General features: G+C 54.4%; 1 long non-coding RNA gene across 2 annotated transcripts; it reads left to right on the forward strand.

Moving 5' to 3' along the window:
* Positions 1–39: 39 nt before the first annotated feature.
* LOC111095966 lies at positions 40–19537 on the forward strand. Of its 2 annotated transcripts, XR_005359813.1 has the most exons (4): positions 40–152; positions 6667–6835; positions 7414–7685; positions 8273–19537. It is a non-coding gene; the product is annotated as an uncharacterized LOC111095966 (long non-coding RNA). The 2 variants fall into 2 exon arrangements; XR_005359812.1 differs by lacking the exon at positions 40–152 and having other exon boundaries at positions 6406–6835.
* The last annotated feature ends 3284 nt before the right edge of the window (positions 19538–22821 follow it).

Below are 22821 nucleotides of genomic sequence, written 5' to 3' on the forward strand. Positions count from 1 at the left end.
AAAGTCGGCGCTGTGCGCAGCGGGCGGGGCGACGGCCAGGTTTTTGAGGGGCACCCGGCGGGCTTCCGCTGTGGCCACAGGACTTAAGAGGGGCGGCGGCCATGTTTGTGAAGGGCACCTGCTGGCTGCTCCTGTGTTCACAGCATTTAAGGGTGCGGCGGCCATGGTTGTGAGGGGCGCCTCCGAGGTCACAGCATGGGGGTGGGGGGAAAGGCGGCCATGTTTGTGAGGGGCACCGCCTTGGGCGCCGGCCACGTGTCTGGAGTAAGGCGGGAAGTGGTTGTCCGCCGGAGGGCGGTCTCTCTTCGCTCTCCGGGGGGGCGGGCTTCTGGGCTCCGGTCCCTGGAGTCCGCGCGTCGCGGCAGCGCGGGAGTGCCCGGCCCGGGGGCTGCCGGCTGGCGAGTCCCTGCGGGCTTCTTCCTCCAGGTCGGCGGCAGGGACTACACGACCGGCCCGGGCTTGACCGCTGCGGGGACCGCCTCTGGCCCTTACCCCCGGGCGCGGACGGCCTCGGACGGCGCTTCCTCCCGGGTCACCCGGCGGGCGGCTCCTCCGCGGCCCCGGCCAGCGCCCGGCCTCCCGGCGGCGCGGGGACCCGACGAGCCCAGGGACGCCTCCCAGAGTTTAGACGGACGAACCCAGGCTCGCTAGGACGCCCAGGCCCAGCGCTGAGGGCGAGGACTGCTGCCTGGAGACGCCGCTGCACCGCCCGCCAGCCTCCCCGCGGACTGAGGGCCGCGCGGTCCTCGGGACCGACCCCAGCTGAGGGGCGCCTGTCCGTCCTCGCGACCGACCCCAGCTGAGGGGCGCCTGTCCGTCCTCGCGACCGACCCCACCTGAGGGACGCCTGTCCGTCCTTGGGCTATCAACCCCCAGGTCTGAGGGACCCCTTTCCGTCCTCGGGCCATCGAACCCCAGGACTGAAGGACACCTGTCCCTCTCAGGCCATTGATTCCCCAGAACTGAGGGACACCTGCCTGTTTTCTGGCCCATCCCCCCGCCCAACACTGAGGGATACCTGTCTGTTCTCTGGCCTATCGGCCCCCCCAACACTGAGGGATACCTGTCCGTCCTCTGGCCCATCAACTCCCCCAGGACTGAGGGACACCTGTGTGTCCTCTGGCCCATCCGGGACTCCTGTCTGTCCTCTGGCCCATCGACCCCGCCAACACTGAGGGACACCTGTTTGTCCTCTGGCCCATTGATCCCGCCAACACTGAAGGATACCTGTCTGTCCTCTGTCCCATCCACTCCCCAACCCTGAGGGACACCTGTCCATCTTCTGGCCCATCGACCGCCCCCAACACTGAGGGACACCTGTCTATCCTCTGGCCCATCAACCCCCCCAACACTGAGGGACACCTGTCCATCCTCTGGCCCATCCGCCCCCAATACTGAGGGACACCTGTCTGTCCTCTGGTCCATCGACCCCCCCCCAACACTGAGGGACACCTGTCTGTCCTCTGGCCCATCGACCCCCCCAACACTGAGGGACACCTGTCCATCCTCTGGCCCATCCGCCCCCAATACTGAGGGACACCTGTCTGTCCTCTGGTCCATCGACCCCCTCCCAACACTGAGGGACACCAGTCTGGCCTCAGGCCCATGGACCCCTCAAACACTGAGGGACACTTGCCTGTCCTCTGGCCCATCGACCCCCTACAACACTGAGGGACACCAGCCTGTCCTCAGGCCCATCGACTCCGCAAACACTGAGGGATACCTGTCTGTCCTCTGGCCCATCGACCCCTTCCAACACTGAGGGACACCTGTCTGTCCTCTGGCCCATTGACCCCCTCACTCCCCCACCAGGGCTTAGGGACACCAGCTCTTCCTCTGGCCCATCGCCACCCCACCCCAGGACTGAGGGACACCAGCTCTGTCCTCTGGCTCATCGAACCCCCCAACACTGAGGGACACTAGTCTGGCCTCTGGTCCATCACCACCCCACCCCAGGTCTGAGGGACACCAGTCTGTCCCCTGACCCATTGGCACCCCCCCCAGGACTGAGGGACACCAGCTTGTCCTCTGGCCCATCGACCCTCCCCCAGGGCTGAGGGACACCAGTCTGTCCTCTGGCTCATTGACTCCCCTCTCCCAGGACTGAGGCACGCCAGCTTGTCCTCTGGCCCATCGACCCTCCCCCAGGGCTGAGGGACACCAGTCTGTCCTCTGGCCCATTGGCCCTCCCCCCAGGACTGAGGGACACCAGCCTGTCCTTTGGCCCATCAGCCCTACCCCCCCAGGACTGAGGGATACCAGCTTGTCCTCTGGCCCATTGACACCCCCCAGGACCGAGGGACACCAGTCTGTCCTCTGGCTCATCGACTCTCCCCCACCCCGCCCCAGGACTGAGGGACACCAGTCTGTCCTTTGGCTCATCGACTCCCCCCACCCCCTGCCAGAACTGAGGCACGCCAGCTTGTCCTCTGGCCCATCGACCCTCTGCCAGGGCTGAGGGACACCAGTCTGTTCTCTGGCCTGGCTGGCCGCTGCCCCTCCAGGACTGGCCTCCTGGTGGCGCCCCACAATTGCAGCAGCCACCGTAGGTGTGCTTCGCCATCCAGGAGAGTGCTGGTTATTATATTTTTACAGGTGAGAACATTTAAAATAGGCAGTTTTGTCAGAAGCATTAGATTTTCCAGTTAACTGTAAAGGTCGAAAAGTGACCTGTGTTGTGCTCGGCCCCATGTACTGCTCGAGGGTCCCTCTGCGCGTTGTTCCCCAGCACACGTGCTTCTTACTCTTCTCTCCAGGCGCTGACTCCTCTGCTCCTGGGGACCGCCTCCCTCAGCCTGGAAATACACCCAGTGAGCCTATCTAGTGCATAAATGTGAGCGCCCCCCCCCCCCCATCCCGCCGCTGCATACCTGCCCTGCAGACTAGGTGGGGCCCCTTCAGGCAGATCCCCCGCGGGCTGCTTCTGGCAGCAGGTGAGGACACACGCGGGGCTATTGTGCACGCTTCTGCGCTCACGCTCACACTCATACATGCGCTCATGCTCCCACGTGTGTTCACACTCAGGTACTCATTCTCTCCCACGTGCTCACGCTCACGTGTTCACACGTATTCACACGCACTTACATATATGCATGCTTGTCCCCCGGCCACTGTCTGGACCCTCCTTCCTTCCCAGGGTTGTGTTTTTGTTGTTTTTTTAAGATTTATTTATTCATGAGAGACACAGAGAAAGAGAGAGAGGCAGAGACACAGGCAGAGGGAGAAGCAGGCTCCATGCAGGGAACCTGACACAGGACTCGATCCTGGGTCTCCAGGATCACGCCCTGGACTGAAGGCGGCGCTAAACTGCTGAGCCACCCAGGCTGCCCTAGGGTTGTGTTTCTAGCTGCATGTTTTGCATGGTCTGTGTGAAAGGAAGACAGATGTGCTTGGGCAGGAAAATCTATTTGAAAAGGAAACCGATAAGGTCATTGCCAGCTGTTGGAGGGAAACCCAAGGCTGGACCATGTTAAACACCCAAACTATCTCATTCTTTAAAATTTTATTTATTTGAGAGAAAGAGAGAGAGAGGCAGAGACACAGGCAGAGGGAGAAGCAGGCTCCATGCAGGGAGCCTGACGTGGGACTCAATAACGGGTCTCCAGGATCACACCCTGGGCTGAAGGCGGTGCTAAACCACTGAGCCAACCGGGTGGCCCTAACTTGTCCCATTTGCACCGAGATTGGTTTCCTAATAAGCCAGGTCCTGAAATTTTATTCCGGAGTCCTTCAGAACTCCACTTTCATAAACTAGGACTTGATTGCCACCAGCTAGTTCTTGGCTCTCCCATTGCACATGGTGTCAGCAGGTGTTGGGACCCCTGCATGAGCTCACCTGACTCGGTGGGGCCTCCAGAGTCCAGCCCCCCAGGGGGAGGGTTTCATCTCTGTTTTCAAGTATGCCCTGCTCCCCCACCCCTCCCCCAATGTGGGAATGGTGTGTCCAGTCCCCCAGCTGCTCAGGCCTGACACCCAGTTCCCGCCCGCCCCCCCCCCCCCCCCCCCCGCCCCATCAGCTCACCCTCCCTCACCGCCCAGATCCAGTCAGTGGCCATTCTTGCTAATTCCAGACTGCACAGCTGGTCCCCCTCCTTGTTTTGCCCACAGAGCCCACAGCAGGGGAGTGGTCACTTACCAGTGCCAGCTGACCCCCTGCTGAAGCTCTTTGGTGCTTCCTCATGCTTCTACAGTTTAAGCCCTTGCACATGGTAGGTGTTCAGTGATGTTTGTTGAATGAATGTGTAGGAGGTGAGGTGCCTACCACAGCTCCACTGCTCTCTCCCTCACCCTCTGCTGTGTGTGCTCCCTGAGCTATGGCTCCTCCTTGGAAAACTTGCTCTCCCCAGCCCCCCACTTATCTTTCCTGACTAATAATACCTGCTTCAGACCTCAAATCAGCTTAAATTGCCTGTCCTTGACGGGAGGGGGCATCACCAGACTTCTCCTGACCAATCAATTGCCCACAAGTTCACTTTCCTCATTATAGCTTTATTTAGTGTTCTGCTTTTCCTTCAGGATGTGGGGCACTGTGACTCTTTTCTCTCTTGGAGCATCACTCCTTCATTTGCTCGCTTGTTCATTCTAGGTGTTTGCTAAACTCCTGTTGTGTGCTAAGCTCCTCTTGTATGCCAGGGACTGGGCTAGACCTGGGCTTACAACAGTGGTGCACTCAAGGGAGTCATCAGGCCTGCCTTTGTCATGCTTTTAGTCTAAGGTGGTAGAGTGGTGGTTAGGGTGGGGGTCAGGGGGGTGGGTGCTGGTATAATAATCAAACAAGGAATTGTAAATCTTCAGCAGTGAGGGAAGTTACAGGGGAGAAGCCACATCAAGGGACAGCTCATGGGGGTGGGGGTGTGAGATAAGGCTCCTGGTAGGAAGTGGCAGTGGAAATTACTCAGGGTCACCTCTTCCCTCCAGGACCAAGTCCCATTCAAGCGCAGCAGGAGGAAGCAGGCAGGAGCCCACACCTGGGCCAGGGCTGCACCTGCCCCAGGGCTGCCACTTCTGGTGAGGCAGGAAGCCCCAAGCTGGTGGAGGAGCCGTTCTTCGCTTCTCGGGCTCCTGGCACTGGGATGCCATGAATCCTGCATGCTAGAACCAAAGCCCGTGCCTCTGTGTGGGTTCCTGACGTGTACTTCATTTCCCTCTTCAAGACTGATTGTGCCCTGCCTTCCAGGTGGGGACACAATGAGGGCCGTCCTAATGGCAGGTGTGCTCCTTGTTTGTGGTCAGTCCCCCACAGGGATCCTCAGCTCCTGGAAGGCAAGACCTGCATCTTGCTCATGACCACGGCCCCAGAGCCGGGCTCAGTGGCCGGGACATGCTGCTAGGTGCTCAGCAAATATTTGTTGAAAGGATGAATGGTGGTAAGAATGCATATGAGGAAGTTGTGGATTGAAGATTGGGAGGAAACTCTGTATTCTCGCCTGTAACACAAGCTCACCATCCAAACACTGCTATGTCCACAGTTCAATATTTGCCCTCCACAAACACTGCGGGGCTGGCGAAAAAGTTAGAGAGAATTTTCAATTGATTAAGTCAGTGGATTCGTTCACTTGGGTCATCCTGGCCCGGAGCACACCTCCTTAGTACCAGCAGATGGTGGCCTGTATGACGAACGATTGTCTCTCTTATGCTGACCTTTTATATATAAAAAAGCAGATATAGTAATTTTTTAAGTGAGGGAAAACCACAAGCCAAAAAGCTCACAGAAGAATATGAAGCAGCAGGAGCTCTCTCATGGCTGTTGGAATGCAACATGCCATGGCCACTTTGGAAGACAGGTTGGTGGTTTCTTACAGAACTGAACATCTTCATACCCTGTCATCCAGCACGCATGCTCCTTGGTATCCACTCAAAGGATGTGAAACTTATATCCACACAAAAGCCTGCACAAGCATGTTGGATAGCATCCTTACTTGTAATTGCTAAAACTTAAAAACAGCTAAGAAGTCCTTTAGAAAAGGTTAGTGGGTTAACAAAACGGTCCATCCAGACTATGGAGTATTATTCAGCACTAAGAAGAAATGAGCCGTCAAGCCATGGAAAGACATGGAGGAACCAATTGCATCACACTAACGACAAGAAGCCAATCAGAAATCTGTACATGCTGTATGATTCCAGCTATGTGACATTCTGGAAAAGGCAAAACTAGACGGGTGAGGCAGGCGGATGAGCTGAAGATAGGGTCATTCAGGCAATGAAGTGACTCTAGGAGTAATTACTATTTTCATCCAAACCCAAAGAATGTCCAACACCAAGAGTGAACCCCACTGTAAACTGTGGGCTCTGGGGGATGATGACGTGTCAACATATGTTCACCAATGATAACATGTGTCCCACTCTGGGGGGGGGTTGTTGCTAGTGGGGGAGGCTGAGTGATGGTGGGAGGGACAGGGGAAATATGAGAAATCTCAGTATCTTCTCAGTTTGGCCATGAACCTAAACCACTCTGAAAAACAAGTCTAGTTATAAAAGGAATGTGATATGTTTAAGCATTGATTAAAAAAATAAAAGCTCCCAGCCTGGTTTTCATTTTATGAGTTGGACAAGCATAGCTCCATGGTTGGACAGATGTCTACTGTGGAAAAGATCTCAACTCCTCACCATGGTCGGACAGATGTCTACTGTGGAAAAGATCTCAACTCCTCACCTAATGCCACATAGGTTCCTGGGGTCCTGTAAGGCATCTTCGGGATGCAGTTGAAGGAGGCCATGCAAGCTCTGAGCTTCAGAGGGCACATGAGAGGCGTGCAGAGCTCCTGCTGTGGCTGCTGGGAAGTGCCATGGTGTTCCAAAGGGCCGCCAGTGTGGAGCAGGAAGTGGTCATGTAGAGGTAGGTTGGGCAAGAAAAGCTTTCTGGAGGAGGCAGTGCTGGCATTGGCTTTTAGTGTGCAGAATGTGTGTGCATACACAGCTGGAGGAAGATGCGGAGAGGGGCCACAGGCACGTACCTGTGCAGGGATGGGTGGGTGGGGACGGTCTTCACGAAGCTTCCCTGGTGGCTAAACACGGATGGGATTTTTGTAGCTCATTTGCAGGCTAATCAAACAGTTTGTGGCATTAAAATGTTTGAGAACAATTGGCCGTGTTCTGCTTCAAATCTCCTACACCCTGCTGGGAAGAGTGTGCAAGCGTGGGTGATTACACATGTGCATGCTTCAGTAAGTTCCTGGTCAGCAGAAGGTCATTGTCCAGGGCCAGCTTCTCATCTGGCACCTCAGAGACAGGGGACCTGGTGCCCTCCATGCTCACAGCTGTGGTCACCTAGAGATACCACCACGAGGGGTCCTTACTTGGGATTTCTTGACACTGTTTTTCACATCCACTTGGCTTTCAATTCTTGCCTTCTGTCTGTTCTGCAATTAGGTGTGTGTCCTAAAAATCTAATAGCACTTCTGTTTTTATTGATAGCAACTCAAAGTCATTTTGGGAAGTAGTCAGGATGCAAATGTGCATGAAGGAAAATCCTTATAATGCTTCCACATTCCACCAGTGTTGGAGCAGTGCAGATCAGCCCCCATCAGCCGGGAACTGTCTTCTGACACCTCCTCAGCACGTTTTAAGTGCTACCATTGGATATTCATTTTATTCACCAAACATTTACGGAGCTTTCTGTGTGTGCCTCAGCATCTTTAGAAGCATCGCAGACCATATCACACGGCTGGGACCCTGACCACAGGCAGGTGTGGTTCCCACCAGGGAGGGAGGGGCTTGCAGTTTTCACTCCTTTTGGGGTACAAATGAGCTGCAGTCAGCACGGAGCATTCAGACCACGAACCCTGACATTGCCTTGGCCTGGAAGCTCCCTAGCTGCTAGCTGCACAGTGTGTGTGTGGGGGGGACCACAGTTACACTGTCCTTTGAATAAAAAGCCTGGAATTTGCAGAGCCTGGAAAAGGCTAAATTTCCAGCTAGATGAAGAAAATGCCATTTTATGAGAACCTTTGGGCAGGCGGGAAGAAAAACACAAAGATGAAAAGCCCTATTTTGGGAGCTCCCTTGCCCTCAAGCAAGCAGGGTGGTGGTGGTGGAAATCAGCTTATGATCATATTAACCGCCAAGCGAGGTTCGGGCTGCGGAGCTGAATGTGTAAATTAGGCGCTCACAGCAGGTTTATTTCTGCCTCCCACTCACAAATGCTTCCGTGTCCCATCGCCCTTTTGGCTCATTTGGCTAAGCATCAGTGACACGTTAGGGACAGCCGCCAAAGAAATGAAATTTGTCCACAAATACGATGATCATTAACTGGTGGTTGTTTTTCCCTCCGTAGGCAACGTAATGGTATGCGGCTGTGCAAGAATAAGTTCTGTTGGAACGGTCTGTGTTTCAGGCACCAGAACCCAAGCATTGGTAGGACCCTGCCACCACCCACGTCGGGGAAGCCATGCAGGAGAAGGCACTGCGGTGGTCCTGCCCGTTCTCACTGATGTCACATTCTGGCAGGACATAGAGCAATAGGACCAAGAATGACCGACCCTGAGTCTAGGTCTATTTATGGCTGTGGCCTTGGAGAGCTAAATTTCATCAGATTCCAAATCAGATGAGTTTCCTCTGGGCTGTAGAGATGCTATCAGGTGCCTGCATCTTCCCCGGGTGTCAGTATGGGTGATGAAGGCCCTCGGAGGGACAGCCAGGGCAGCCAGAGGGCAAGCAGGCAAGAGCCAGCTCAGGAAGGCAGAAGTGCCTGCCCCTGGAGGCCCAGACAATACATGAATCCCTTCTTTCCTGTGGTCTTTCACCCACTTGAAAGACATGCCACGAATATGCAGTTTTGCTTGCAGTGATGTGGGACCAGAGAGATTTTGCATCAGCAGTATTTGTTGGGAAACATGGCAAAGTCAGGGGGAGCCCCGTATTTCTCCTTATCATGTGGATGGTAGCCGGCTCAGGGAACAAAGAAAGGTATCTGATCGAGGAAGTGGTTAATTCACAAAACCATAACTGATGTGAGTCTGTAAGTCAAGCTGAGAAGGTGGCTCTGAGTAAACTGGAGTCCCAAGGGACACGGGAAGGGCCTCCCCACGTGGGTCAGCGAGGGTTCCCCTTGCTCCGTGGACACGGGGGACAGCATGGCACATCAGCCTGCCCTCACTCCGGCTGGCTCCTCTGCATGAAGGAATCCCCGCTATCCTTGAAGGGCATCTGTCTCCTCGCATCCCCGCGGCTGGCATCCCTGTCTTGCTGCTTGCTAAGAATCCAGAACAGATTCAGGTCAGTGCATTTCGAGGCAGCTAAACGCTGGATAAATGGCATTGTACGTAAATTTCAGTGGCACAGCCAGGGTTACCCGCGGCCTTGCTCGCAGCAGCTAACAGGTGTGAGCTAATGTCACGGATGTAACCTTGCTTCTCCGGTGGTGCCGCTGCCAAGGCTGGATTCCTCCCCGCTCTGTCCCGGCTGCTTCATGGAACGGTTTCAGCTTGTGCCACTCCAGCCGTCTTTTTGAAGTCTGGGCAGAAAGTGGAAGGCAGGGCCTGCTTTGTTATCTGGTCTCCACACTCGTCTCTTTTGGTTCCTGGGTTTTTGGCTCACAGACGAGGGGCGGCTAACAAGGTTTGTGTCTCGTTGAGGGTTTTATGACTGAACCATCTGGAATTTTTGGACATTTTCAAACTAGCACAATTGGCATGAATTTAGAGGTGAAAAGGTGGGGATAATCTTTTCTCTTGGATTTGTTGGTCCTAGGATATAGAACGTCAATATCCAGAAGACACATTCGTACCAGATGAGGAATTGGGAGAATGATATTCTTTCTTTCTCTCTCTCTCTGACTCTTGTTCTGTCTCAGATACATGGCATGAATTTAGCCCAGTTTCAAAGTTATTTATTCATGAGAGACACAGAGAGAGAGGCAGAGACATAGGCAGAGAAGCAGGCTCCCTGACGTGAACTTGATGCGGGACTCGATCCCAGGACCCCGGGATCATGCCCTGAGCTGAAGACAGACGCTCAACCACTGAGCCACCCAGGCATCCCTCAACTTCACAGGTAAAGGACGCAGTCCACATGAGACCTCCCTTCAGCTGCAAGCTTGGAGTCCCCATGACCACCCTCTGGTTAGCTAATTCTCTAGAAGGGGTCATGGAACTCTCCGAGGGCTCTTACGGGGAATGGACACAAGTTGAGATCAGCCAAAGGAAGAGACACATGAACAGATCCTGAAAAGTGCCCAAAGTGAGTTTCGCTGGCCCTCCCCACTGGGTCAGCATTGATGCACACACAGGGGATCGCCAACCAGAGAGCTCCCCCAAGCCTCCCTGCCCCACATGCTCATTAGATAGCTCTGCCTCACGGAGGGATGACTGAGGATCCATCAATTGATTATTGACTAGTGGGTTGCGTGCATCGTTGGTCTCAGTCTCCAGGTGATGGGTACCTAAATCACAGGGCTGGTCTTTGAGGCATGGCCGGCCCTACCCTAGAAGTATCATGTGCATCTTGTCGTTGGATTACTTGGGATGACCCATGGCCCCAGGAAGGCAGACCCTCCTGCCAGGTGGGACATCTTAGAGGTCCCCCAGAGGTGGGAGACAGATTAAATTATTTGCCCCCTCCCCATGGAGAAGATGAAATACAGTGTCCTGGTGGGTCTGTAACTCCCTCTCCCTCTTTCGTAGGCTGGTTGGAACTTTCTTATCTCTTTTCTTGTGATTTCTGCTGAATTCCCTGGAACTAATGCCCATTGTATGCACCTGATTACAAAGGGAAAGGTTTTATAGAACATTTCTCCTCTCAGGAAAATGAGAGGCACCCTGCCTTTTTCTTGGTGAGAGAGAAATGTTCTTTTGAATAATTTTTTAATTTACTAAAATTTTTTGATTCCATTGCTGCAAGGATGCAATCTTCCAGTGGAGAGGCACACAGATAACGATGTTTTAATATTTGCGCTGCTCGGAAGTGAGGCCGGCGAAAGCCCAGGGGCCGCCAAACTGCAGTGATTTGTTAAACAGCTCCCGCCAACTTGCTGAGATGATGAAACACGGGTCCCTGGGCTGGCAGAAACACATTCTTCCCCCTCTCCAGGACCACCAGGACCCAAGCCAGGCTCCTCTGCACCCCCGACCCACAGTACCCCTGGCCACTAGCGTGCCCCGGAGGCCAGCCTTCCCCGTCATCCACAAATTAATTATCTGTACCTCCAATGGGATGATGTTCTTGCCGTTCATTTACTACCTGGAGTTTAAAAAGTCATGTGTTTTAAGGTCAGTAAACCCTCGGTTCTGTGCCTGGCGGCACCTGAGTTACTGGTTACTTAAGGTCACCCACAGGCCATGGTGCTGTGTCCAGATGGTGATAAGTTTAGCTTCAGTGTCACCATGGGGCTCTTGCTAGCAATGGCTTTTTAAACTTTGCAGTGTCAGGTACGTCCAACTTTCTGAGATAGTAGAGCTGCTCCTGAGGTCCAGTGGTCCAGGCCCCAATGTTCACTTACCTCTCAAGCCTCCTGGCCTGGGCTGTGCACTGGTGCTGGAAGTACAAGGCAGTTTTCTGGGGAAGTCTTCGGGGGATGGCAGGGCAAACAGGGCACTCAGGCATCAGTAGAGGTATGGTGCCCCAGCTGTGCATACTTGGCCACCCTAACTACTGATTGGCATGAGGGTCTCATCTTTGTAGAGAGTAGGGTACCCACCTGCAAAGGTGGCTAACACAGAAGTGGGGTGTACTGGGATGGAAGCCGGGCCCTTCGCAGCTCCCTGGTAACTGTTGATGGAGTAGCCAAGTCAGGTGACACTGGGGACATTCGGCATCTGAGCCCCCATGCTGATGGGGTGAGCATAGTGATGCTTATGTGCTCTGAGGGCACTTTCATTGTGCCTGACACTGTTCTTAAGCTTCTTCTGTGCATGACCTCATTTGATTCTTGAAGCACCCTAGAGATGGGTTCTCTCATTGCATCCATTTACACCTGGGGAGACTGAGGCATGAGGAGGAGAGGAAACATGCCCAAGACCACATAGCAAGGAGGTAGTAGCGTCAGGTTCTGGACTTAGATATCCTGCCCCTGACTGAACTTCGCTACCAGGTGAGCTTGCAGGGGAGAGGTCCTCTCCCCTCCCCCCACCCCAGGAGGGGAAGTGCTGGGTGCCAGTAAGTGCTAAGTGGAGGGTGGCCAGCTGGAGAGCCATCCTGGGCCTGCTCACCCTGTAGTCTGGTGTCTCAGTCCTGACAGCAGGGGGCAGGATGAGACAGGGAACTGCAGCCACGGTAGGGGCTCCAGCTCCTGTGGCCGGCTCCAAGGAGACTCAGGATGAGGGCGGCAGGGGCAGGGCAGGGAAGGTGGCTCCTTCTCTGACGACCTTCAGAATCTATGGGTGGGCCAGGGTCTCATGAGCAGCAGCCCCTTCTGTAGAGAAAGTGCCTCTTTGGCTCCCAACACCCTGTTGGACGAGGGGTGTGAAAGCGTATTCCATATGAATCGGGGAGAAGTGGCAGGTGCTCTCATGCAGGCTCATCACAGAGGAACCCCTGCCCCTGCACAGTGCCTGCTTGCTGGTCCGGAGGCAACGTTGATCTGATGCCACAGTGATGTCTGTACTCTCGTTCTGTGCTTGGGGTCTTGCCTGGTGGTGGGTGGAGTATGCTCACCCTGCCTTCTGCCACCCTCTGCTGCCCCTGAGCTCAGCCCCTCTGCGAGGTCTTCGGGTCACTACAGGGCGGGCCAAGCTAGGCCCCTATGTCCACAGGGCCTCTGCTGCTAGGACCTAGGAGGCATAGCCAGGACTTGGGACCCAGGTCAAGGGTGCAGACTTTCCCTCTCTCCCCACTCCCCACTCCGTGGGCTTCTAGAAGACCTTCCTTTGTGGGGCTTCTGACGAAGCACGATGGAGGGAGAGATGTGCTGGTCCACATCTCTCAGCCACAAAGGAAGATGGGAGGCCCAGAGTGACAGAGGCTGTAACGGAGCCCTGGGGCCACTGGCTGGGCTGCTCCTGGGGGGTGTGCCCTGGGGCAGGGCTGTGTTCTCTCAGCATCACACTCCAGCTGCTGCCTACTCCCCACTTTTCCTTGAAGCTTTCCTTCCCGTACTGTGTCTTGAACCTTGTTCCTGCCTCTGCTTCCCTCCTGGGGCAGATACCCAAGCCCCCAGCCCAGTTGGAGGAGGGATATCAGCAGCCCATGGTCCCAGGGTTTCTAGGGCTCCCTGGAGAGGCCAGCCTTGATTTAACATGGACATTCCACACAGACACTCTGCTTTGGTTGTTCCCAGGCCCCCTCTGCATATGCACTCCAGCACCTTTATGCCAAATCTTAAGTTAACCAGGGCCAAGAGATGGGGCAGGAACTAAGGACCCAGACCAGGGTCAGACCAGCAGGCACGGGGTCACCCAGCATCACTGGCATCTCTGTGTGGGCATAGGCGTCCTCAGAACAGAGCCTTCTGGGGTGCAGTTCTGAGTGGCTGCCGTGTCCTGTGTGGGGACCCAGAAGGGAGCCTGTGAAGCCTAGTGGGTCTGGGATAGTCTGTCTGATGGCAAGTGGAACCAGAATGGAACCGAGACATGGAGGACAGTGTCTGGCCTGCCCTTGGGGCCTGCTGCTGGCTGTGGGGTCAGGGCTGCACACTCTCATGACTCTGCCATTGCTCTGTGTCTGGGTCTCCAGTGACCTGGAGGCCTGGGGAGAGGGGCTCGGGAGCAAGGGGCTGAGTAGTAGAAGTTTGACACAAACTCCCAGGTTTAGACCCCAGGCCCAGGGAAGCGGCACCTGAAAGGAATATGGCCAGGTGGTGCCCGGGTGCAGCTAGCCCTGCTGGTGTGGACAGAGGTCAAGCATGTGCACTTCTCTGCACTTGGGACATGGCTCAGAAATTCGCTCCCTTGAAGGCAACTCTGAGTTGACAGCTCTCCCTAGGGATGCCCAGGCACTCAGTGTCCAGCTCCTGCTATGGAGGCTTCTGAAAGCCTTGGGAGGACCTGACAAATGACCCTGAGGAAGGAGGACAAGACAGTTGTGTTGAGGACAGTGGACAGGAACCGGGAGGCATTGTCTGGGGCTGCAACAGGACAGGTTTAGGTTAGAATACAGTTTTGAAATATTGATGATGCATTTATTCAACATCCATTTATAGAGTATCGATTTTGTGCCCGATCATGGTGTAGACAATGTTGGGGACACAGCAGTGGACACAAGTGGCCCCGGATGCCTGCCCTGTGAATCCAAGGCTCTAGTGGAGGAGATGGGAATTGACATAGTATGTGTGGTATCTGGGCCCCCTGAGGGTGACGTGGGATGAGCTGGGACAGGTCTGGCATCGGGAATGTGGGGCGGCACTTGAGTGTTATGATGTCAATATGAGGAGCTGGCACGTCAGAAGCCAGCAGCCTGGGTTGGAGTGTGAGGTGGTGGACGAGCCCGTCACAGACACGTGAGGACCACTGAGGCCGCGTCTCCCATGGTGTTCCTGAGCTGTCTGGCCTCTGAAAGTGGTGCTGGTGCCCCGTGACAGCCATTCTTCTGGGGAATAAGGGAGAAATGGGGATATCACCCCCACTACCCTGCCCATCCCACTGCTGGGATGTACAGCCAGGTTCCCGACTGTGGCAAAGACAGACCTGGAGGGGCACCATCTTTTTTTTTTTTAATTTTTATTTATTTATGATAGTCACACACAGAGAGAGAGAGAGAGAGGCAGAGGGAGAAGCAGGCTCCATGCACCAGGAGCCCGATGTGGGATTTGATCCCGGGTCTCCAGGATCACGCCCTGGGCGAAAGGCAGGCGCTAAACCACTGCGCCACTCAGGGATCCCTGGAGGGGCACCATCTTAAGACCAGATATGGCTGTCTATTTTATGTGTCAACTTGGCTGGACCATGGTGCCCAGATATGGGGCCAAACATTATTCTGGGTATTTCCATGAGGGTTATTTCTGGATGAGATTGAGATTTACGTCAGTGGAGTTTTAGTGAAGCAGATTGCTCTCTGCGATGTGGTGGGTCTCATCCAAGCAGTTGAAGGCCTGACTAGAGCAGAAGACCGGCATCTCCTGAGCAAGAAGAAATTCTGTGGCGGACAGACTTGGGACTTGAACTATAGCATTGGCTGCAAAGGTTGGGTCTACAGCTTCCTCATCCATTCTGCAGATTTGGGGCTTGCAGCTTCCATAATTGTGTGAGCCAGTTCCTTGAACCAAATTTCTCTCCACGTGTATGCACATCGTTTTGTTTTTGTTTCTCTGGAGAGCCCTCACTCATACACGCCAGGGCAGGATGCAGCTGGGGTTCTCTAAGACAGAAGAAATGGTCCCCGAGAAGCAGCATCCAGCAAGGGCTGAAGAGCATCCTTCTGGACTAGGGAGCTTTGCAGGGTCACGTCGAATCTACTGTAGCAAGGCCGTGGTAGCTCACCATCAGTCCCCAAGAAAGCCTGTCCTTTAACGCACAACACGCAGCACCCATGCCCTCTCCCCATACAGCCCCCAAGGTGATTGTGGCTGGTGCCCTAGCCCCTGTTCATCCCAGCTGCTTCCCCTTCGCTTGACTGACACCACCCATGACTCATGAGTACCTCCAGTCTCCAGAAAGGGAAAAGAAAAGGGAATCCAACCATCATCATTCTGAAGAGTCCCTTGGTCCTCTGTCCATGCTGGGCCCTCTACTACACTGCTCCTGACCTCCCCAGCGCAGTCCCCCGAGTCTCATGGAGGACTCCCCCAGCTCCCAAGAATTCAGACTCCCTCATCTCTGTCTCCAGGACGTCTCTTGTCCACTTGCCCGGCCCTTCCTGCCAAGGCCGGGCTCTGCCTCTGGGCAGGCCGGCGGTCAATGTGTGGCCTGCAGGGTGCGGTGCTGCAGAAGCCGTGGTTCTCTGGGGCCCTGGTGGCCAGATGTGGCGGTGCTCAGACACAGTGGCTTTGTCGGCATGGCAGGGTGGCAGAGGCTGTGGCTCAGCCAGCCCTCCACAGGACCCATGTGGGGCACCAGCTGGGGCCAGATGCTGTGCCTTTGGCTTCTGCTACTCGGCTCCCCATCTGCTGCTGCTTCAGGCTGGAGGGGTTTGTTCTTCCCCTCCCACTCCCTCCATACCTTCCTCCCCCAGCCATCCCTCCACATTCTCAGAAGCCATAATCCCCATAAGAAACTCCTTTTCCTAAAATGTGGGCATTGCTTCTGCTTTCTTGACTGGCCCCAATCTGCTCATGGAGTATGCCCTCAGCAGAGATACGGCCTTCTCACATGGAGAGGATGTTTCACTAGGCAGGTCAGCTGGTCTTTCTCTAAACTTGTCCAATCTTGCAGAGGGCTCTGGGCATTGTCTCTGTGTCACCATGAGGCCTGGGTGTCTGGGTGGGTGGTCACTGCCTGTTCCTGACGTTTCCTTACAGGGGAGAGATGTCCCTTCGTGGAAGGCTCCAGGCTTCCTGTCCTTGCTTTGTGTCCTGACTCCACAGGGGAGTGAACCTCCTGTGGGTGAGGGGCGGCTCCTGGTCCACCTTTGCCAGTAGGATGCAGACGAAAGAGGACATGTCACGAGCTGAAGGGCCTGGGTATCCCTCCTTCCTTCCTTTCTGCCCAGATGGGGGGCGGGGAGCAGCTGGCCAGGTCTGCCCTGGGGCAGGGAGGCTGCGTGGCTCGGCCACAGAGCTGTGCCCCAGCCCTTCGTGCAGCAGTGAGATTTTGGTTCTCCGCGCACTGACTCATTTGTCTGATTTCTTCCTCAGTTTGGAACCTGGGTTTGGGTCCCCCCTCAAAGACCTGGGTGACAGGCAAGCTTTAAAAACAGCATTTTTAAGGCACCAAATTGCTCTTTCCCACGTTGGTATTTCCTTCGTGCTAAACAGAAAGCTCGTGTTGGAATCTGGGCTCTGCCACTGACTGGCTGTGTGGCCTGGGGAGAGTTCCAAATCCCTGCGTCCTTGAAGTAAAGTGCAGATAAAAATACTTTCCATTAAAAAAAAAAAAAACAACTTTCCATTGAAGTTCTCAGAACAGGGGAGATAGTGAATGAGCACATGCTCTGCAAACTGCAAAACACCGTGTACAGATCAACCCACTTCATCAACCCTGATGCGCACTCTCCCCCATGCTGGGTGCATGTGATGGGGGCAGGGCAGCCTGGCGGGGGTCGTCCCCGTAGGCTCTTTTGTGGACGTGGAGGCTTTTCCTTGTGCCACGTGCACAGCTGTAGCCCAGGCCACAAACCACACACGACCACCTGAGGACGGATGGGGTCCCACTTGTGGCTAAAGCCCTTCCTCCGACACCTTGCACACACATTTTCTTTTGATGCATGCACACGAGGGAAAGGTGGTATAAAACATCTCTAAATCAACCCACAAGAGTTTTGGTTTTATGAATTCTAAGATCAATTAAAAGAGAGCAGAAAGCATTGTAGTAAAGTGTGGTCGGCAGTGCTCTCTGGTCTTCTTAGTCGTCCGTGATACATGCTGTGTGCGTGTGGATCTGATGACATACGTGATTTATATCTGTCAGATTTGGGCAGATCTGAGGGAAGAGCTTTACTCTGCAACTAAATTGCTGTGTGAACTTGACCTTGCTGCTCAGTGCCTTTTCTGAGAGTGGGGGAAGTGTGGGTTACGACTCTGGGTTTCAGGTGATATGGAGACGCCACAACAGATCACCCAACTGCAGACCCCAGGCCTGGCTGCAGACCCTGGTCCTGCTCACCTCTGTGAGTCACCTGGCCCTCGGCCCAGCATTCCGAAAGGGGCCCTCTCCAGGCTTTCTTTATGCAGTTGTCTTGTGACGGGCACACAGGAAAATATCAGGGTTATGTCGCACTCCTGGCCCGGGAGTGGGAGTTGGTACTTAACCTCCTTTTGAGGGATAAGCACATGCGGAAGTAGCTCGTAGGGGGATGAAAACCAGCCTCCAGATTCACTTCACTGACATTCATACAGCAGATTTCCTACGAAACTCTTGAACTAATTCCAGGTAGAGTTCTCATCCAAAAACACCCACTGCAAACAGCCAGGATGTTGGAGTGATGTCAGATTGTGACACACGGTTGAGACCTAGAGTCCTCCTGAAGGGATGCTAATAGGACCGGGGACTTATTCCAGGATCCCTGCCCCAGGGACTTGCCAAAGAGGAGGCAGAGGGACACAGTAGCATGGTGCCCCTGAGATCCTAGTCCTTCTGGCAAGACACCCCTGGTTGTCTCCCTCCTGCCTCTGGACCCCCATCAGGCGACTCACCAGCTACAAAGGGCTTGCCCTCTCCAGTGCTATTTGTGGCTTCGCGGCTCACGCAGGGCTTTTACTTGGTTCAGAGGAAGCCTTTGTGTGCCAGGAAGGCCAGCGTGGAGGCCAGCTCCTCCCAGCCCACAGACATCAGCTGCGTGTGCAGGGACAATCTCTTTCCTTTTCCAAATAGGGCTTGAAAGTCATCTGTGTCGAGACACCTCCCTTTCTCAGTGGTGGCAGCGGATGGCTATGCTCTGTCCTGCTCTAGGATATGATGCTCTGTGAATGGGCAGGGATGGGGAGTGGGGGGCTAGACTTACTGTCAGTCCCCCATGTTCTCTACCACTTTACCTTGTGATCAAGGCAAATGTTTTTTTGGCTGGCTGGGACACCAGGAAACAGGGATAAGTCACCTCTGGGGACTGTGAACCTGCTTCAATGCCAGGGATGTTTCGATCGGCAGACAGAACTATTGGAGGAAGATCCAAATGCAAGCTGCCTTCCACGCACTAAAATGGACTGCTGCCAGCTCCGTGGCCCAAGGGAGCCCGAGAGAAAGAGACAAGGACTCCTGCTTGTCCACCCCCCGTGGTACTTCTGGCCATTCAGGAATGACTCCCCCATCCCCTCTCTTTCCTGGGATTGCTCTGGAATATACCCAGCCTGCTGCCTGGGGCTGTCGTGGCTCCTGGGCCCTCACCCCTTGAAAGCAGGTGGGTGGGTGAACTCTGGTCTGCAGGTGACAGGTACCTGCGTTCCTAGCCCATCTGCCCCCTTCCCGGGTGCTGGCCAGCTGGCACTTCTTCTTGCCCCTGTTTGCAGGTTTGGGGGTGACAGTGGGCAGTAATGTTTCATGGGCCTTGGGGATGGCCACCAACCCTGGCCTCCACTTTAGGGAGAGTGATAGCCAGATTGTGACAGATCTGCCTGGATCAGGTGTCCACAATGTAAAATTGAGGCCTCTGGAAGAGAGGCGATGAGTGGGGATGTGGCCCCGGGGCCTTGCTGGGCTGACAGAGACTGTCCTCTGGGGCACTGGTTCACTGGGTGTATATAATTGCCTGACTCTGAAATGAACACTGGCACTGTGCATTTGTTTCCACATGTCCATCGTACATCAGCTGACAGTGGTCCCCAGCACCAGTCAGGACTTCTTTTTGCTTTTTTCACATGTACATGGGGTTTGTGGTAACTGGGACACCCATGTCTCTTAGTAAGGGATGTGCCTAGGATGTGGTGGTCATCCACGCAGGCTGGCTGCAATCTTACTGTCTTTCCCATGGAGCAAAATGCATTTTCTCTTCAGTGAGAACAAGGAATGTCTGTGGGTTAATGTCCACCTTTCCTGAAGACTTTACATGCTTCTACCAGACTCAGCCACCCCCCCCCCCGCCCCGCCTCCAGCTCGGGCTAGGGTATTATGTGGACAGATTTTTTTACCTGTCCACCACCTACCTGCCCCGGGGGGAAGTTCCATGAGTGCAGGGATCAAGCCTGCTTTTCTTATCACCGAATGCTCAGTGCCCAGCATAGTGCCAGACACAAGGGACTCTTTAGAAATATCTGTGGAATGATTTGAGGATAATGATGATGGTGTTGGAGAGGATGGTAATTTTATTTTATTTATTTTTTTTTTTTAAATTTTTATTTATTTATGATAGTCACACACACAGAGGGAGAGAGAGAGGCAGAGACACAGGCAGAGGGAGAAGCAGGCTCCATGTACCGGGAGCCCGACATGGGATTCGATCCCAGGTCTCCAGGATCGCGCCCTGGGCCAAAGGCAGGCGCCAAACCTCTGCGCCACCCAGGGATCCCAGGATGGTAATTTTAATAATAACTATAGTAGTTAACTTTTAAAACCTTTTCATTGTATGGGTGCCTGTGTGGCTCAGTCCGTTAAGCATCCAATTTGATTCTCACTTAGGGTCGTGAGATTGAGCCCTGAGTCGGGCTCTGCGCTGGGCATGGAGCCTGTGTGAGATTCTTTCTCCTCCTCCCTTTGCCCCCCTTGCCCCCACCCCCCCCGCTCCTGCCAAAAACCCTTTTCATTGTAAAATAAGGCACACATGCAGAAAACTGTAGTTAGCTTAATGGGGTATTAAGGCAAACAGCCCTGATGCCCCTGCCCATGTCAACTAATGGAACTTGTTTTACTCTTACCCATTATTTAAACCTGATACATCTTCATGTCTCTTTTAACTGACTGAGAAGGTTCCCATCCCTTTCTTAACCTTACACCTTATCTGTGAAGGATCCGGGTCACTGGGCCGTGGAGGTGCCCACACTCTAGTTTGCTGATTGCATCCTCGTGGTGTGGTTTGTCATGTTCCTTCCTCCTCAGGACTTCCTGGTGAGTGGCAGCTAAAACCGGAGGCTCAGTCAGACTCCAGTGTGGTCCCTATAGCGAGGTGCTGAGTTCTTTCATCCAGAGGCACGTGGTTTGATGTTAGCAACTGTAAGGGGCTACCCCCACACATTCCCCCTATGGTTTCTTAGGCCGCCCACCCATCACTGTAGGCTTGGAGAATGACAGGTATCTCTCCCCTGCTGTCAGCCTCCAGGAGAAGAACAGGTGATGGGAGATAAAGTCCCTGCATGGGAAGAACAGGGTCTGCTGATCAGAGAGGGCTCTTGGCCAGCAGGCAGCCTCACCTGTCTTGTTCTTGTTCCTTGTCTCCTGAGCAAACCCTGTGTGCACCTGCCCATGTCTGCCCGCAGAGGTTCTGCTGGGTCCTCAAAGCCTGCAGTCCCAAGCCACCTTCACTCCTGCATTCCCCAGTCTTGCTCTGACTTTTGCCAATGGCCATCACCATGGCCAGAACTGGCCAGTCCCTGCAAGTCCCTACGCTTCCTGGCCCCTCAGGGAATCAGTCTCCCAATTATGTCTGTTTGCCTCCTCATTAGCCCTGGGACCTGCTTCCTCTCCTACAGCCCCCCACCCTGGGTGGTCCTTAGCACCGCTCATGGATCCCAGAATCACAGTGAGATATGAACACATCTGTCTCCAAGTAGATGGCAAACACCTTTCCTAGCTGGGACCATCTGGACCAGCATGTACCCAGTCACCTTCTCCTTCAGGAAGCCCTCCCTGCCTGCAGGTGGGATCCTGCCCTGTATCCCCGCCTCTAAGAGCTCACTACAGCACAGTAATATTCCTCCACCCACACCTCGGGCTTCCAGAGAGCAGGGGCCCTGGATGCTTACCCCAGGGCTCAGAATGTGGGATGCATGAAATGAAATGTTCAGGGAGCTCAGTTCTCTGAGGGGGCGCTAGGCTTGGGAGGGAGGTGGAGGCCTCCTAGGTTATTATCCTAGACAGTGAGTCACAGAGTCCCTTGTGTGACTTGGCTGGCCTGAATCCTCACTCCACAGAGAGCCCAGTTGCCTACCTTCAGCCATAATTACTTCTTGCTCAGACACAGGGTCTACACCAACCCCACACCGTGCTGAGAGGGTGCAGGCCTGGGGATGTGCCCATTCTGACGGCCCAGGGATTCAGTATTGTCTTAGAATTGAAGCACCTGCTGGAGGCCCAGGGCTAGGAAGCAGCAGGAGGTCGGTTTGAGGCCGAGCATCCGCAGAACTGGGGTGGCTGGTGTGAACCAACTGGTTAGTTGGAAGAGAGAAACTCATTGTTTCCATTTCCTATTGCTGTTGTAACTGATGAGGCACATTTAGTGGCTTAAAGCCACTCCCATTTGTTTTTTTTGTGGCCTGGGGGTCAGAAGTCTAAAATATGTCATCAGGGCTGTGCCCCTTCTGGATGTTCTAGGGCAGAATCTGTTTCTTTGCTTTTCCCCATATTCCTTGGCTTGTGGATCCTTCCCCTATTTGCGAAACATCTCCTCTCTGTGACACCCCCACTCCACCCCCTTCCTGGGACCTTGTGATGACAGTGGATCCGCTCACATAACCCAGGATAATCCCCACCTCAGTGTTCTTAATTTACTCACATTGGCAAAGTCCCCTTTGCTGCGTACAGTGACCCATTTACAGGTTCTGGCGGCTAGGATGGGGGCACCCGTGGGGGCCATCATTCAGCCAGCCGTGGCCTCTGTGGGCTCTGCTTAAGCAGCGACCCGGCTCCCTGGTGTTGGGAGAGGATAGGGAGCAGGAAGGGAACACCTGAGCAGACAAGGGACTTGCTTAGACTAAAGGCCAGCCTACCCCCTGGACTGGGCGAGGCCTCTGCAAACACAGTGCATTATGCAGCATTGTTTGTGGAGGGAGATTACCATTGCCTCAGGCTGGAAGCTCCTGCCCCCAACACCTGACAGTGACAGAAGGGGCTGTGTGACAGAAGGCTCATTAAAAATGAAAACATGCTGATTTCCAGCAAACTTAAATTACTTAAGCTGGTATAAGTGGATAAATATTTCATGCCACAGTTTATTAAGTTCCCACCAACAGTACCTCCCTGGATGCCTCCGAGTGGTCTCAGCAGGGAGATAGGGGGAACCCACTCCCGGGAGCGCTGACATGCCTCAGGCAGGTGACCTTCTGGGTTCTGGAGTCATGCTTGGGTCCAGCTGCGAATCACTGGGGTTCTGGGGCTCTGAAGCGGCTACAGCAAAGTGGGTAATGATCAGACCCAGAGAGAGATAGCAAGCAGAATAACCAGGGAGCGGATGCCTCATGGTTTTGTTTTTCTTGGCAAGGGAAATTGGGACCCG

The sequence above is a fragment of the Canis lupus genome, chromosome 5 (genome assembly GCF_011100685.1).
Source record: "Canis lupus familiaris isolate Mischka breed German Shepherd chromosome 5, alternate assembly UU_Cfam_GSD_1.0, whole genome shotgun sequence".
Classification (NCBI taxonomy): domain Eukaryota; kingdom Metazoa; phylum Chordata; class Mammalia; order Carnivora; family Canidae; genus Canis; species Canis lupus.